Below are 17,533 nucleotides of genomic sequence, written 5' to 3'. Positions count from 1 at the left end.
TAGACCAGAGTCACCTTCGTCTATGGTGTCAGACATTGAGTACTCTGGTTATTGTTTGAAGGACTTGTTTGATGAAAACAGGCCAGACTCACCAGACTCATTCAAATCACATGAGAAAACTCAGACAATTAGCAAACCTCTAGCTGCACCGAGAATTCTGTCCGCAGTGAAACCTCTAAGCTATGCAGATGTTGTGAAAGGTACAGCCAGCTTGAAAAAGGAAGAGCCTAGCGTTAAACAAGAAGCACATGAAATTAGACCTCTTTCCCCTGAATCATGGTCATCCGACGATGATTACAATCAGTCTTACCTTGACTATTGGATGACTGAATTAAGACCTCAGTCCACTGACTCCAAACCATCTCTGGATGAATATAGGCCCCTCTCTCCTGACTCTCCCATACCTTGGTTCAAATGGCAGGTTCATGTTTATGATTTTGCATATCTAGCAAATAGGTCGCCTTCACCGGTGTCAGACACATCAGATTGGGAAGATGACGATATATGTCTTGAAAGCCTGTTTGAAGGAGCGAGACCATATTCTCCAGAATCCATGTTAGCAGACATTGAACTGGAAGAGCTGTCTCAAGAGAGGCCCCTTTCCCCAGAGTCAATATCTTCAGATTTTGAGTTTTCAGGCTTGCAGGAGTGGTTAGCAGACTTTAGACCATCCTCCCCAGGGTCTGTGGCATCAGTTGAGGCATACAGCTCTTGGCGTCCTCTCCCGACCCTTGCTCAACTCAGGCACCATCACTGTGATTATTATTTGCATTACTCTAGCAGCAGACCATCGTCCCCCCTGTCAGTGATTTCAGACAATGATTATTCTGGATATTGCCTAGAGGACCTGCTTTCGGACAAAAGACCAGATTCCCCAGAGTCACTTGTTGACTTTGAGCTTGAGTGGTTATTTAGTAACAGGCCCTTGACACCAGAATCAGTATTGTCAGATTTTGATTATTCACACCTGCAGGACTGGTTGGCAGGATTTAGGCCATACTCACCAGAATCTGTAGCATCACTTGAAGAGTGCCACTTGTCTGCTCACCCGACAGATGGCCAAGTCAGTGATCAACATTGTAACTACTACTTACAGTATACTGAAGGTAGACCAGAGTCACCTTCGTCTATGGTGTCAGACATTGAGTACTCTGGTTATTGTTTGAAGGACTTGTTTGATGAAAACAGGCCAGACTCACCAGACTCATTCAAATCACATGAGAAAACTCAGACAATTAGCAAACCTCTAGCTGCACCGAGAATTCTGTCCGCAGTGAAACCTCTAAGCTATGCAGATGTTGTGAAAGGTACAGCCAGCTTGAAAAAGGAAGAGCCTAGCGTTAAACAAGAAGCACATGAAATTAGACCTCTTTCCCCTGAATCATGGTCATCCGACGATGATTACAATCAGTCTTACCTTGACTATTGGATGACTGAATTAAGACCTCAGTCCACTGACTCCAAACCATCTCTGGATGAATATAGGCCCCTCTCTCCTGACTCTCCCATACCTTGGTTCAAATGGCAGGTTCATGTTTATGATTTTGCATATCTAGCAAATAGGTCGCCTTCACCGGTGTCAGACACATCAGATTGGGAAGATGACGATATATGTCTTGAAAGCCTGTTTGAAGGAGCGAGACCATATTCTCCAGAATCCATGTTAGCAGACATTGAACTGGAAGAGCTGTCTCAAGAGAGGCCCCTTTCCCCAGAGTCAATATCTTCAGATTTTGAGTTTTCAGGCTTGCAGGAGTGGTTAGCAGACTTTAGACCATCCTCCCCAGGGTCTGTGGCATCAGTTGAGGCATACAGCTCTTGGCGTCCTCTCCCGACCCTTGCTCAACTCAGGCACCATCACTGTGATTATTATTTGCATTACTCTAGCAGCAGACCATCGTCCCCCCTGTCAGTGATTTCAGACAATGATTATTCTGGATATTGCCTAGAGGACCTGCTTTCGGACAAAAGACCAGATTCCCCAGAGTCACTTGTTGACTTTGAGCTTGAGTGGTTATTTAGTAACAGGCCCTTGACACCAGAATCAGTATTGTCAGATTTTGATTATTCACACCTGCAGGACTGGTTGGCAGGATTTAGGCCATACTCACCAGAATCTGTAGCATCACTTGAAGAGTGCCACTTGTCTGCTCACCCGACAGATGGCCAAGTCAGTGATCAACATTGTAACTACTACTTACAGTATACTGAAGGTAGACCCGAGTCACCTTCGTCTATGGTGTCAGACATTGAGTACTCTGGTTATTGTTTGAAGGACTTGTTTGATGAAAACAGGCCAGACTCACCAGACTCATTCAAATCACATGAGAAAACTCAGACAATTAGCGAACCTCTAGCTGCACCGAGAATTCTGTCCGCAGTGAAACATCTAAGCTATGCAGATGTTGTGAAAGGTACAGCCAGCTTGAAAAAGGAAGAGCCTAGCGTTAAACAAGAAGCACATGAAATTAGACCTCTTTCCCCTGAATCATGGTCATCCGACGATGATTACAATCAGTCTTACCTTGACTATTGGATGACTGAATTAAGACCTCAGTCCACTGACTCCGAACCATCTCTGGATGAATATAGGCCCCTCTCTCCTGACTCTCCCATACCTTGGTTCAAATGGCAGGTTCATGTTTATGATTTTGCATATCTAGCAAATAGGTCGCCTTCACCGGTGTCAGACACATCAGATTGGGAAGATGACGATATATGTCTTGAAAGCCTGTTTGAAGGAGTGAGACCATATTCTCCAGAATCCATGTTAGCAGACATTGAACTGAAAGAGCTGTCTCAAGAGAGGACCCTTTCCCCAGAGTCAATATCTTCAGATTTTGAGTTTTCAGGCTTGCAGGAGTGGTTAGCAGACTTTAGACCATCCTCCCCAGGGTCTGTGGCATCAGTTGAGGCATACAGCTCTTGGCGTCCTCTCCCGACCCTTGCTCAACTCAGGCACCATCACTGTGATTATTATTTGCATTACTCTAGCAGCAGACCATCGTCCCCCCTGTCAGTGATGTCAGACAATGATTATTCTGGATATTGCCTAGAGGACCTGCTTTCGGACAAAAGACCAGATTCCCCAGAGTCACTTGTTGACTTTGAGCTTGAGTGGTTATTTAGTAACAGGCCCTTGACACCAGAATCAGTATTGTCAGATTTTGATTATTCACACCTGCAGGACTGGTTGGCAGGATTTAGGCCATACTCACCAGAATCTGTAGCATCACTTGAAGAGTGCCACTTGTCTGCTCACCCGACAGATGGCCAAGTCAGTGATCAACATTGTAACTACTACTTACAGTATACTGAAGGTAGACCCGAGTCACCTTCGTCTATGGTGTCAGACATTGAGTACTCTGGTTATTGTTTGAAGGACTTGTTTGATGAAAACAGGCCAGACTCACCAGACTCATTCAAATCACATGAGAAAACTCAGACAATTAGCGAACCTCTAGCTGCACCGAGAATTCTGTCCGCAGTGAAACCTCTAAGCTATGCAGATGTTGTGAAAGGTACAGCCAGCATGAAAAAGGAAGAGCCTAGCGTTAAACAAGAAGCACATGAAATTAGACCTCTTTCCCCTGAATCATGGTCATCCGACGATGATTACAATCAGTCTTACCTTGACTATTGGATGACTGAATTAAGACCTCAGTCCACTGACTCCGAACCATCTCTGGATGAATATAGGCCCCTCTCTCCTGACTCTCCCATACCTTGGTTCAAATGGCAGGTTCATGTTTATGATTTTGCATATCTAGCAAATAGGTCGCCTTCACCGGTGTCAGACACATCAGATTGGGAAGATGACGATATATGTCTTGAAAGCCTGTTTGAAGGAGCGAGACCATATTCTCCAGAATCCATGTTAGCAGACATTGAACTGGAAGAGCTGTCTCAAGAGAGGCCCCTTTCCCCAGAGTCAATATCTTCAGATTTTGAGTTTTCAGGCTTGCAGGAGTGGTTAGCAGACTTTAGACCATCCTCCCCAGGGTCTGTGGCATCAGTTGAGGCATACAGCTCTTGGCGTCCTCTCCCGACGCTTGCTCAACTCAGGCACCATCACTGTGATTATTATTTGCATTACTCTAGCAGCAGACCATCGTCCCCCCTGTCAGTGATTTCAGACAATGATTATTCTGGATATTGCCTAGAGGACCTGCTTTCGGACAAAAGACCAGATTCCCCAGAGTCACTTGTTGACTTTGAGCTTGAGTGGTTATTTAGTAACAGGCCCTTGACACCAGAATCAGTATTGTCAGATTTTGATTATTCACACCTGCAGGACTGGTTGGCAGGATTTAGGCCATACTCACCAGAATCTGTAGCATCACTTGAAGAGTGCCACTTGTCTGCTCACCCGACAGATGGCCAAGTCAGTGATCAACATTGTAACTACTACTTACAGTATACTGAAGGTAGACCCGAGTCACCTTCGTCTATGGTGTCAGACATTGAGTACTCTGGTTATTGTTTGAAGGACTTGTTTGATGAAAACAGGCCAGACTCACCAGACTCATTCAAATCACATGAGAAAACTCAGACAATTAGCGAACCTCTAGCTGCACCGAGAATTCTGTCCGCAGTGAAACCTCTAAGCTATGCAGATGTTGTGAAAGGTACAGCCAGCATGAAAAAGGAAGAGCCTAGCGTTAAACAAGAAGCACATGAAATTAGACCTCTTTCCCCTGAATCATGGTCATCCGACGATGATTACAATCAGTCTTACCTTGACTATTGGATGACTGAATTAAGACCTCAGTCCACTGACTCCGAACCATCTCTGGATGAATATAGGCCCCTCTCTCCTGACTCTCCCATACCTTGGTTCAAATGGCAGGTTCATGTTTATGATTTTGCATATCTAGCAAATAGGTCGCCTTCACCGGTGTCAGACACATCAGATTGGGAAGATGACGATATATGTCTTGAAAGCCTGTTTGAAGGAGCGAGACCATATTCTCCAGAATCCATGTTAGCAGACATTGAACTGGAAGAGCTGTCTCAAGAGAGGCCCCTTTCCCCAGAGTCAATATCTTCAGATTTTGAGTTTTCAGGCTTGCAGGAGTGGTTAGCAGACTTTAGACCATCCTCCCCAGGGTCTGTGGCATCAGTTGAGGCATACAGCTCTTGGCGTCCTCTCCCGACCCTTGCTCAACTCAGGCACCATCACTGTGATTATTATTTGCATTACTCTAGCAGCAGACCATCTTCCCCCCTGTCAGTGATGTCAGACAATGATTATTCTGGATATTGCCTAGAGGACCTGCTTTCGGACAAAAGACCAGATTCCCCAGAGTCACTTGTTGACTTTGAGCTTGAGTGGTTATTTAGTAACAGGCCCTTGACACCAGAATCAGTATTGTCAGATTTTGATTATTCACACCTGCAGGACTGGTTGGCAGGATTTAGGCCATACTCACCAGAATCTGTAGCATCACTTGAAGAGTGCCACTTGTCTGCTCACCCGACAGATGGCCAAGTCAGTGATCAACATTGTAACTACTACTTACAGTATACTGAAGGTAGACCCGAGTCACCTTCGTCTATGGTGTCAGACATTGAGTACTCTGGTTATTGTTTGAAGGACTTGTTTGATGAAAACAGGCCAGACTCACCAGAGTCAGTTGTATCAGACTTCGAGCTGGACTCGTTAATTAAAGGTCAATTGTCACCACAGTCATCATTGCCAGTTTTGGATCATACACAATTGCAGGAGCGTTCAGCAGGATTTGGAGCATTATCTCCAGAATCTTTAGAATCACTTGAAGAGTGCAGCATGTCTGCTCACTCGACAGTTGGCCAGGTCAATGATCAACGTTGTATCTACTACTTCCAGTGTACTGGAGGTACATTGAGTTTTATGTCAGCTGTTAAAGCTCTGAGCTATGCAGATCTTGTGAAAGGTACGGCCCAGTTGAAAGAGGAAGATCTTTGCGATGAACAGGAAGCGATTGACGTAGCTGGACAAGATTCTCCAGAATCCATGTTAGCAGACATTGAACTGGAAGAGCTGTCTCATGAGAGGCCCCTTTCCCCAGAGTCAATATCTTCAGATGTTGAGTTTTCAGGCTTGCAGGAGTGGTTAGCAGACTTTAGACCATCCTCCCCAGGGTCTGTGGCATCAGTTGAGGCATACAGCTCTTGGCGTCCTCTCCCGACCCTTGCTCAACTCAGGCACCATCACTGTGATTATTATTTGCATTACTCTAGCAGCAGACCATCGTCCCCCCTGTCAGTGATTTCAGACAATGATTATTCTGGATATTGCCTAGAGGACCTGCTTTCGGACAAAAGACCAGATTCCCCAGAGTCACTTGTTGACTTTGAGCTTGAGTGGTTATTTAGTAACAGGCCCTTGACACCAGAATCAGTATTGTCAGATTTTGATTATTCACACCTGCAGGACTGGTTGGCAGGATTTAGGCCATACTCACCAGAATCTGTAGCATCACTTGAAGAGTGCCACTTGTCTGCTCACCCGACAGATGGCCAAGTCAGAGATCAACATTGTAACTACTACTTACAGTATACTGAAGGTAGACCCGAGTCACCTTCGTCTATGGTGTCAGACATTGAGTACTCTGGTTATTGTTTGAAGGACTTGTTTGATGAAAACAGGCCAGACTCACCAGACTCATTCACATCACATGAGAAAACTCAGACAATTAGCGAACCTCTAGCTGCACCGAGAATTCTGTCCGCAGTGAAACCTCTAAGCTATGCAGATGTTGTGAAAGGTACAGCCAGCTTGAAAAAGGAAGAGCCTAGCGTTAAACAAGAAGCACATGATATTAGACCTCTTTCCCCTGAATCATGGTCATCCGACGATGATTACAACCAGTCTTACCTTGACTATTGGATGACTGAATTAAGACCTCAGTCCACTGACTCCGAACCATCTCTGGATGAATATAGGCCCCTCTCTCCTGACTCTCCCATACCTTGGTTCAAATGGCAGGTTCATGTTTATGATTTTGCATATCTAGCAAATAGGTCGCCTTCACCGGTGTCAGACACATCAGATTGGGAAGATGACGATATATGTCTTGAAAGCCTGTTTGAAGGAGCGAGACCATATTCTCCAGAATCCATGTTAGCAGACATTGAAGTGGAAGAGCTGTCTCAAGAGAGGCCCCTTTCCCCAGAGTCAATATCTTCAGATTTTGAGTTTTCAGGCTTGCAGGAGTGGTTAGCAGACTTTAGACCATCCTCCCCAGGGTCTGTGGCATCAGTTGAGGCATACAGCTCTTGGCGTCCTCTCCCGACGCTTGCTCAACTCAGGCACCATCACTGTGATTATTATTTGCATTACTCTAGCAGCAGACCATCGTCCCCCCTGTCAGTGATTTCAGACAATGATTATTCTGGATATTGCCTAGAGGACCTGCTTTCGGACAAAAGACCAGATTCCCCAGAGTCACTTGTTGACTTTGAGCTTGAGTGGTTATTTAGTAACAGGCCCTTGACACCAGAATCAGTATTGTCAGATTTTGATTATTCACACCTGCAGGACTGGTTGGCAGGATTTAGGCCATACTCACCAGAATCTGTAGCATCACTTGAAGAGTGCCACTTGTCTGCTCACCCGACAGATGGCCAAGTCAGTGATCAACATTGTAACTACTACTTACAGTATACTGAAGGTAGACCAGAGTCACCTTCGTCTATGGTGTCAGACATTGAGTACTCTGGTTATTGTTTGAAGGACTTGTTTGATGAAAACAGGCCAGACTCACCAGACTCATTCACATCACATGAGAAAACTCAGACAATTAGCGAACCTCTAGCTGCACCGAGAATTCTGTCCGCAGTGAAACCTCTAAGCTATGCAGATGTTGTGAAAGGTACAGCCAGCTTGAAAAAGGAAGAGCCTAGCGTTAAACAAGAAGCACATGAAATTAGACCTCTTTCCCCTGAATCATGGTCATCCGACGATGATTACAACCAGTCTTACCTTGACTATTGGATGACTGAATTAAGACCTCAGTCCACTGACTCCGAACCATCTCTGGATGAATATAGGCCCCTCTCTCCTGACTCTCCCATACCTTGGTTCAAATGGCAGGTTCATGTTTATGATTTTGCATATCTAGCAAATAGGTCGCCTTCACCGGTGTCAGACACATCAGATTGGGAAGATGACGATATATGTCTTGAAAGCCTGTTTGAAGGAGCGAGACCATATTCTCCAGAATCCATGTTAGCAGACATTGAAGTGGAAGAGCTGTCTCAAGAGAGGCCCCTTTCCCCAGAGTCAATATCTTCAGATTTTGAGTTTTCAGGCTTGCAGGAGTGGTTAGCAGACTTTAGACCATCCTCCCCAGGGTCTGTGGCATCAGTTGAGGCATACAGCTCTTGGCGTCCTCTCCCGACGCTTGCTCAACTCAGGCACCATCACTGTGATTATTATTTGCATTACTCTAGCAGCAGACCATCGTCCCCCCTGTCAGTGATTTCAGACAATGATTATTCTGGATATTGCCTAGAGGACCTGCTTTCGGACAAAAGACCAGATTCCCCAGAGTCACTTGTTGACTTTGAGCTTGAGTGGTTATTTAGTAACAGGCCCTTGACACCAGAATCAGTATTGTCAGATTTTGATTATTCACACCTGCAGGACTGGTTGGCAGGATTTAGGCCATACTCACCAGAATCTGTAGCATCACTTGAAGAGTGCCACTTGTCTGCTCACCCGACAGATGGCCAAGTCAGTGAACAACATTGTAACTACTACTTACAGTATACTGAAGGTAGACCCGAGTCACCTTCGTCTATGGTGTCAGACATTGAGTACTCTGGTTATTGTTTGAAGGACTTGTTTGATGAAAACAGGCCAGACTCACCAGACTCATTCAAATCACATGAGAAAACTCAGACAATTAGCGAACCTCTAGCTGCACCGAGAATTCTGTCCGCAGTGAAACCTCTAAGCTATGCAGATGTTGTGAAAGGTACAGCCAGCATGAAAAAGGAAGAGCCTAGCGTTAAACAAGAAGCACATGAAATTAGACCTCTTTCCCCTGAATCATGGTCATCCGACGATGATTACAATCAGTCTTACCTTGACTATTGGATGACTGAATTAAGACCTCAGTCCACTGACTCCGAACCATCTCTGGATGAATATAGGCCCCTCTCTCCTGACTCTCCCATACCTTGGTTCAAATGGCAGGTTCATGTTTATGATTTTGCATATCTAGCAAATAGGTCGCCTTCACCGGTGTCAGACACATCAGATTGGGAAGATGATGATATATGTCTTGAAAGCCTGTTTGAAGGAGCGAGACCATATTCTCCAGAATCCATGTTAGCAGACATTGAACTGGAAGAGCTGTCTCAAGAGAGGCCCCTTTCCCCAGAGTCAATATCTTCAGATTTTGAGTTTTCAGGCTTGCAGGAGTGGTTAGCAGACTTTAGACCATCCTCCCCAGGGTCTGTGGCATCAGTTGAGGCATACAGCTCTTGGCGTCCTCTCCCGACCCTTGCTCAACTCAGGCACCATCACTGTGATTATTATTTGCATTACTCTAGCAGCAGACCATCGTCCCCCCTGTCAGTGATGTCAGAGAATGATTATTCTGGATATTGCCTAGAGGACCTGCTTTCGGACAAAAGACCAGATTCCCCAGAGTCACTTGTTGACTTTGAGCTTGAGTGGTTATTTAGTAACAGGCCCTTGACACCAGAATCAGTATTGTCAGATTTTGATTATTCACACCTGCAGGACTGGTTGGCAGGATTTAGGCCATACTCACCAGAATCTGTAGCATCACTTGAAGAGTGCCACTTGTCTGCTCACCCGACAGATGGCCAAGTCAGAGATCAACATTGTAACTACTACTTACAGTATACTGAAGGTAGACCCGAGTCACCTTCGTCTATGGTGTCAGACATTGAGTACTCTGGTTATTGTTTGAAGGACTTGTTTGATGAAAACAGGCCAGACTCACCAGACTCATTCAAATCACATGAGAAAACTCAGACAATTAGCGAACCTCTAGCTGCACCGAGAATTCTGTCCGCAGTGAAACCTCTAAGCTATGCAGATGTTGTGAAAGGTACAGCCAGCATGAAAAAGGAAGAGCCTAGCGTTAAACAAGAAGCACATGAAATTAGACCTCTTTCCCCTGAATCATGGTCATCCGACGATGATTACAATCAGTCTTACCTTGACTATTGGATGACTGAATTAAGACCTCAGTCCACTGACTCCGAACCATCTCTGGATGAATATAGGCCCCTCTCTCCTGACTCTCCCATACCTTGGTTCAAATGGCAGGTTCATGTTTATGATTTTGCATATCTAGCAAATAGGTCGCCTTCACCGGTGTCAGACACATCAGATTGGGAAGATGACGATATATGTCTTGAAAGCCTGTTTGAAGGAGCGAGACCATATTCTCCAGAATCCATGTTAGCAGACATTGAACTGGAAGAGCTGTCTCAAGAGAGGCCCCTTTCCCCAGAGTCAATATCTTCAGATTTTGAGTTTTCAGGCTTGCAGGAGTGGTTAGCAGACTTTAGACCATCCTCCCCAGGGTCTGTGGCATCAGTTGAGGCATACAGCTCTTGGCGTCCTCTCCCGACCCTTGCTCAACTCAGGCACCATCACTGTGATTATTATTTGCATTACTCTAGCAGCAGACCATCGTCCCCCCTGTCAGTGATGTCAGACAATGATTATTCTGGATATTGCCTAGAGGACCTGCTTTCGGACAAAAGACCAGATTCCCCAGAGTCACTTGTTGACTTTGAGCTTGAGTGGTTATTTAGTAACAGGCCCTTGACACCAGAATCAGTATTGTCAGATTTTGATTATTCACACCTGCAGGACTGGTTGGCAGGATTTAGGCCATACTCACCAGAATCTGTAGCATCACTTGAAGAGTGCCACTTGTCTGCTCACCCGACAGATGGCCAAGTCAGAGATCAACATTGTAACTACTACTTACAGTATACTGAAGGTAGACCCGAGTCACCTTCGTCTATGGTGTCAGACATTGAGTACTCTGGTTATTGTTTGAAGGACTTGTTTGATGAAAACAGGCCAGACTCACCAGACTCATTCAAATCACATGAGAAAACTCAGACAATTAGCGAACCTCTAGCTGCACCGAGAATTCTGTCCGCAGTGAAACCTCTAAGCTATGCAGATGTTGTGAAAGGTACAGCCAGCTTGAAAAAGGAAGAGCCTAGCGTTAAACAAGAAGCACATGAAATTAGACCTTTTTCCCCTGAATCATGGTCATCCGACGATGATTACAATCAATCTTACCTTGACTATTGGATGACTGAATTAAGACCTCAGTCCACTGACTCCGAACCATCTCTGGATGAATATAGGCCCCTCTCTCCTGACTCTCCCATACCTTGGTTCAAATGGCAGGTTCATTTTTATGATTTTGCATATCTAGCAAATAGGTCGCCTTCACCGGTGTCAGACACATCAGATTGGGAAGATGACGATATATGTCTTGAAAGCCTGTTTGAAGGAGCGAGACCATATTCTCCAGAATCCATGTTAGCAGACATTGAACTGGAAGAGCTGTCTCAAGAGAGGCCCCTTTCCCCAGAGTCAATATCTTTAGATTTTGAGTTTTCAGGCTTGCAGGAGTGGTTAGCAGACTTTAGACCATCCTCCCCAGGGTCTGTGGCATCAGTTGAGGCATACAGCTCTTGGCGTCCTCTCCCGACCCTTGCTCAACTCAGGCACCATCACTGTGATTATTATTTGCATTACTCTAGCAGCAGACCATCGTCCCCCCTGTCAGTGATTTCAGACAATGATTATTCTGGATATTGCCAAGAGGACCTGCTTCCGGACAAAAGACCAGATTCCCCAGAGTCAGTTGTATCAGACTTCGAGCTGGACTCGTTAATTAAAGGTCAATTGTCACCACAGTCATCATTGCCAGTTTTGGATCATACACTTTTGCAGGAGCGTTCAGCAGGATTTGGAGCATTATCTCCAGAATCTGTAGAATCACTTGAAGAGTGCAGCATGTCTGCTCACTCGACAGTTGGCCAGGTCAATGATCAACGTTGTATCTACTACTTCCAGTGTACTGGAGGTACATTGAGTTTTATGTCAGCTGTTAAAGCTCTGAGATATGCAGATCTTGTGAAAGGTACGGCCCAGTTGAAAGAGGAAGATCTTTGCGATGAACAGGAAGCGATTGACGTAGCTGGACCAGATTCTCCAGAATCCATGTTAGCAGACATTGAACTGGAAGAGCTGTCTCATGAGAGGCCCCTTTCCCCAGAGTCAATATCTTCAGATGTTGAGTTTTCAGGCTTGCAGGAGTGGTTAGCAGACTTTAGACCATCCTCCCCAGGGTCTGTGGCATCAGTTGAGGCATACAGCTCTTGGCGTCCTCTCCCGACCCTTGCTCAACTCAGGCACCATCACTGTGATTATTATTTGCATTACTCTAGCAGCAGACCATCGTCCCCCCTGTCAGTGATTTCAGACAATGATTATTCTGGATATTGCCTAGAGGACCTGCTTTCGGACAAAAGACCAGATTCCCCAGAGTCACTTGTTGACTTTGAGCTTGAGTGGTTATTTAGTAACAGGCCCTTGACACCAGAATCAGTATTGTCAGATTTTGATTATTCACACCTGCAGGACTGGTTGGCAGGATTTAGGCCATACTCACCAGAATCTGTAGCATCACTTGAAGAGTGCCACTTGTCTGCTCACCCGACAGATGGCCAAGTCAGTGATCAACATTGTAACTACTACTTACAGTATACTGAAGGTAGACCCGAGTCACCTTCGTCTATGGTGTCAGACATTGAGTACTCTGGTTATTGTTTGAAGGACTTGTTTGATGAAAACAGGCCAGACTCACCAGACTCATTCACATCACATGAGAAAACTCAGACAATTAGCGAACCTCTAGCTGTACCGAGAATTCTGTCTGCAGTGAAACCTCTAAGCTATGCAGATGTTGTGAAAGGTACAGCCAGCTTGAAAAAGGAAGAGCCTAGCGTTAAACAAGAAGCACATGATATTAGACCTCTTTCCCCTGAATCATGGTCATCCGACGATGATTACAATCAGTCTTACCTTGACTATTGGATGACTGAATTAAGACCTCAGTCCACTGACTCTGAACCATCTCTGGATGAATATAGGCCCCTCTCTCCTGACTCTCCCATACCTTGGTTCAAATGGCAGGTTCATGTTTATGATTTTGCATATCTAGCAAATAGGTCGCCTTCACCGGTGTCAGACACATCAGATTGGGAAGATGACGATATATGTCTTGAAAGCCTGTTTGAAGGAGCGAGACCATATTCTCCAGAATCCATGTTAGCAGACATTGAACTGGAAGAGCTGTCTCAAGAGAGGCCCCTTTCCCCAGAGTCAATATCTTCAGATTTTGAGTTTTCAGGCTTGCAGGAGTGGTTAGCAGACTTTAGACCATCCTCCCCAGGGTCTGTGGCATCAGTTGAGGCATACAGCTCTTGGCGTCCTCTCCCGACCCTTGCTCAACTCAGGCACCATCACTGTGATTATTATTTGCATTACTCTAGCAGCAGACCATCGTCCCCCCTGTCAGTGATTTCAGACAATGATTATTCTGGATATTGCCTAGAGGACCTGCTTTCGGACAAAAGACCAGATTCCCCAGAGTCACTTGTTGACTTTGAGCTTGAGTGGTTATTTAGTAACAGGCCCTTGACACCAGAATCAGTATTGTCAGATTTTGATTATTCACACCTGCAGGACTGGTTGGCAGGATTTAGGCCATACTCACCAGAATCTGTAGCATCACTTGAAGAGTGCCACTTGTCTGCTCACCCGACAGATGGCCAAGTCAGTGATCAACATTGTAACTACTACTTACAGTATACTGAAGGTAGACCCGAGTCACCTTCGTCTATGGTGTCAGACATTGAGTACTCTGGTTATTGTTTGAAGGACTTGTTTGATGAAAACAGGCCAGACTCACCAGACTCATTCACATCACATGAGAAAACCCAGACAATTAGCGAACCTCTAGCTGCACCGAGAATTCTGTCCGCAGTGAAACCTCTAAGCTATGCAGATGTTGTGAAAGGTACAGCCAGCTTGAAAAAGGAAGAGCCTAGCGTTAAACAAGAAGCACATGATATTAGACCTCTTTCCCCTGAATCATGGTCATCCGACGATGATTACAATCAGTCTTACCTTGACTATTGGATGACTGAATTAAGACCTCAGTCCACTGACTCCGAACCATCTCTGGATGAATATAGGCCCCTCTCTCCTGACTCTCCCATACCTTGGTTCAAATGGCAGGTTCATGTTTATGATTTTGCATATCTAGCAAATAGGTCGCCTTCACCGGTGTCAGACACATCAGATTGGGAAGATGACGATATATGTCTTGAAAGCCTGTTTGAAGGAGCGAGACCATATTCTCCAGAATCCATGCTAGCAGACATTGAACTGGAAGAGCTGTCTCAAGAGAGGCCCCTTTCCCCAGAGTCAATATCTTCAGATTTTGAGTTTTCAGGCTTGCAGGAGTGGTTAGCAGACTTTAGACCATCCTCCCCAGGGTCTGTGGCATCAGTTGAGGCATACAGCTCTTGGCGTCCTCTCCCGACCCTTGCTCAACTCAGGCACCATCACTGTGATTATTATTTGCATTACTCTAGCAGCAGACCATCGTCCCCCCTGTCAGTGATGTCAGACAATGATTATTCTGGATATTGCCTAGAGGACCTGCTTTCGGACAAAAGACCAGATTCCCCAGAGTCACTTGTTGACTTTGAGCTTGAGTGGTTATTTAGTAACAGGCCCTTGACACCAGAATCAGTATTGTCAGATTTTGATTATTCACACCTGCAGGACTGGTTGGCAGGATTTAGGCCATACTCACCAGAATCTGTAGCATCACTTGAAGAGTGCCACTTGTCTGCTCACCCGACAGATGGCCAAGTCAGTGATCAACATTGTAACTACTACTTACAGTATACTGAAGGTAGACCCGAGTCACCTTCGTCTATGGTGTCAGACATTGAGTACTCTGGTTATTGTTTGAAGGACTTGTTTGATGAAAACAGGCCAGACTCACCAGACTCATTCAAATCACATGAGAAAACTCAGACAATTAGCGAACCTCTAGCTGCACCGAGAATTCTGTCCGCAGTGAAACCTCTAAGCTATGCAGATGTTGTGAAAGGTACAGCCAGCTTGAAAAAGGAAGAGCCTAGCGTTAAACAAGAAGCACATGAAATTAGACCTCTTTCCCCTGAATCATGGTCATCCGACGATGATTACAATCAGTCTTACCTTGACTATTGGATGACTGAATTAAGACCTCAGTCCACTGACTCCGAACCATCTCTGGATGAATATAGGCCCCTCTCTCCTGACTCTCCCATACCTTGGTTCAAATGGCAGGTTCATGTTTATGATTTTGCATATCTAGCAAATAGGTCGCCTTCACCGGTGTCAGACACATCAGATTGGGAAGATGACGATATATGTCTTGAAAGCCTGTTTGAAGGAGCGAGACCATATTCTCCAGAATCCATGTTAGCAGACATTGAACTGGAAGAGCTGTCTCAAGAGAGGCCCCTTTCCCCAGAGTCAATATCTTCAGATTTTGAGTTTTCAGGCTTGCAGGAGTGGTTAGCAGACTTTAGACCATCCTCCCCAGGGTCTGTGGCATCAGTTGAGGCATACAGCTCTTGGCGTCCTCTCCCGACCCTTGCTCAACTCAGGCACCATCACTGTGATTATTATTTGCATTACTCTAGCAGCAGACCATCGTCCCCCCTGTCAGTGATTTCAGACAATGATTATTCTGGATATTGCCTAGAGGACCTGCTTTCGGACAAAAGACCAGATTCCCCAGAGTCACTTGTTGACTTTGAGCTTGAGTGGTTATTTAGTAACAGGCCCTTGACACCAGAATCAGTATTGTCAGATTTTGATTATTCACACCTGCAGGACTGGTTGGCAGGATTTAGGCCATACTCACCAGAATCTGTAGCATCACTTGAAGAGTGCCACTTGTCTGCTCACCCGACAGATGGCCAAGTCAGTGATCAACATTGTAACTACTACTTACAGTATACTGAAGGTAGACCCGAGTCACCTTCGTCTATGGTGTCAGACATTGAGTACTCTGGTTATTGTTTGAAGGACTTGTTTGATGAAAACAGGCCAGACTCACCAGACTCATTCACATCACATGAGAAAACCCAGACAATTAGCGAACCTCTAGCTGCACCGAGAATTCTGTCCGCAGTGAAACCTCTAAGCTATGCAGATGTTGTGAAAGGTACAGCCAGCTTGAAAAAGGAAGAGCCTAGCGTTAAACAAGAAGCACATGATATTAGACCTCTTTCCCCTGAATCATGGTCATCCGACGATGATTACAATCAGTCTTACCTTGACTATTGGATGACTGAATTAAGACCTCAGTCCACTGACTCCGAACCATCTCTGGATGAATATAGGCCCCTCTCTCCTGACTCTCCCATACCTTGGTTCAAATGGCAGGTTCATGTTTATGATTTTGCATATCTAGCAAATAGGTCGCCTTCACCGGTGTCAGACACATCAGATTGGGAAGATGACGATATATGTCTTGAAAGCCTGTTTGAAGGAGCGAGACCATATTCTCCAGAATCCATGTTAGCAGACATTGAACTGGAAGAGCTGTCTCAAGAGAGGCCCCTTTCCCCAGAGTCAATATCTTCAGATTTTGAGTTTTCAGGCTTGCAGGAGTGGTTAGCAGACTTTAGACCATCCTCCCCAGGGTCTGTGGCATCAGTTGAGGCATACAGCTCTTGGCGTCCTCTCCCGACCCTTGCTCAACTCAGGCACCATCACTGTGATTATTATTTGCATTACTCTAGCAGCAGACCATCGTCCCCCCTGTCAGTGATGTCAGACAATGATTATTCTGGATATTGCCTAGAGGACCTGCTTTCGGACAAAAGACCAGATTCCCCAGAGTCACTTGTTGACTTTGAGCTTGAGTGGTTATTTAGTAACAGGCCCTTGACACCAGAATCAGTATTGTCAGATTTTGATTATTCACACCTGCAGGACTGGTTGGCAGGATTTAGGCCATACTCACCAGAATCTGTAGCATCACTTGAAGAGTGCCACTTGTCTGCTCACCCGACAGATGGCCAAGTCAGTGATCAACATTGTAACTACTACTTACAGTATACTGAAGGTAGACCCGAGTCACCTTCGTCTATGGTGTCAGACATTGAGTACTCTGGTTATTGTTTGAAGGACTTGTTTGATGAAAACAGGCCAGACTCACCAGACTCATTCAAATCACATGAGAAAACTCAGACAATTAGCGAACCTCTAGCTGCACCGAGAATTCTGTCCGCAGTGAAACCTCTAAGCTATGCAGATGTTGTGAAAGGTACAGCCAGCTTGAAAAAGGAAGAGCCTAGCGTTAAACAAGAAGCACATGAAATTAGACCTCTTTCCCCTGAATCATGGTCATCCGACGATGATTACAATCAGTCTTACCTTGACTATTGGATGACTGAA

General features: G+C 45.4%; 1 protein-coding gene across 1 annotated transcript in view; it reads left to right on the top strand.

Moving 5' to 3' along the window:
• The window catches only part of LOC308282274 (ankyrin-2-like), a gene marked incomplete at both ends in the record, with an annotated part of 151,297 nt that overhangs the window by 96,499 nt on the left and 37,265 nt on the right, over positions 1–17,533 (top strand). The gene's annotated exons all lie outside the window — the stretch shown is intronic.

This window comes from Nannobrachium achirus (genome assembly GCF_963921795.1).
Source record: "Nannobrachium achirus genome assembly, chromosome: 3".
NCBI classification, from domain to species: Eukaryota; Metazoa; Chordata; class Actinopteri; order Myctophiformes; family Myctophidae; genus Nannobrachium; species Nannobrachium achirus.
This window is presented reverse-complemented; position numbering and strand designations above follow the sequence as displayed.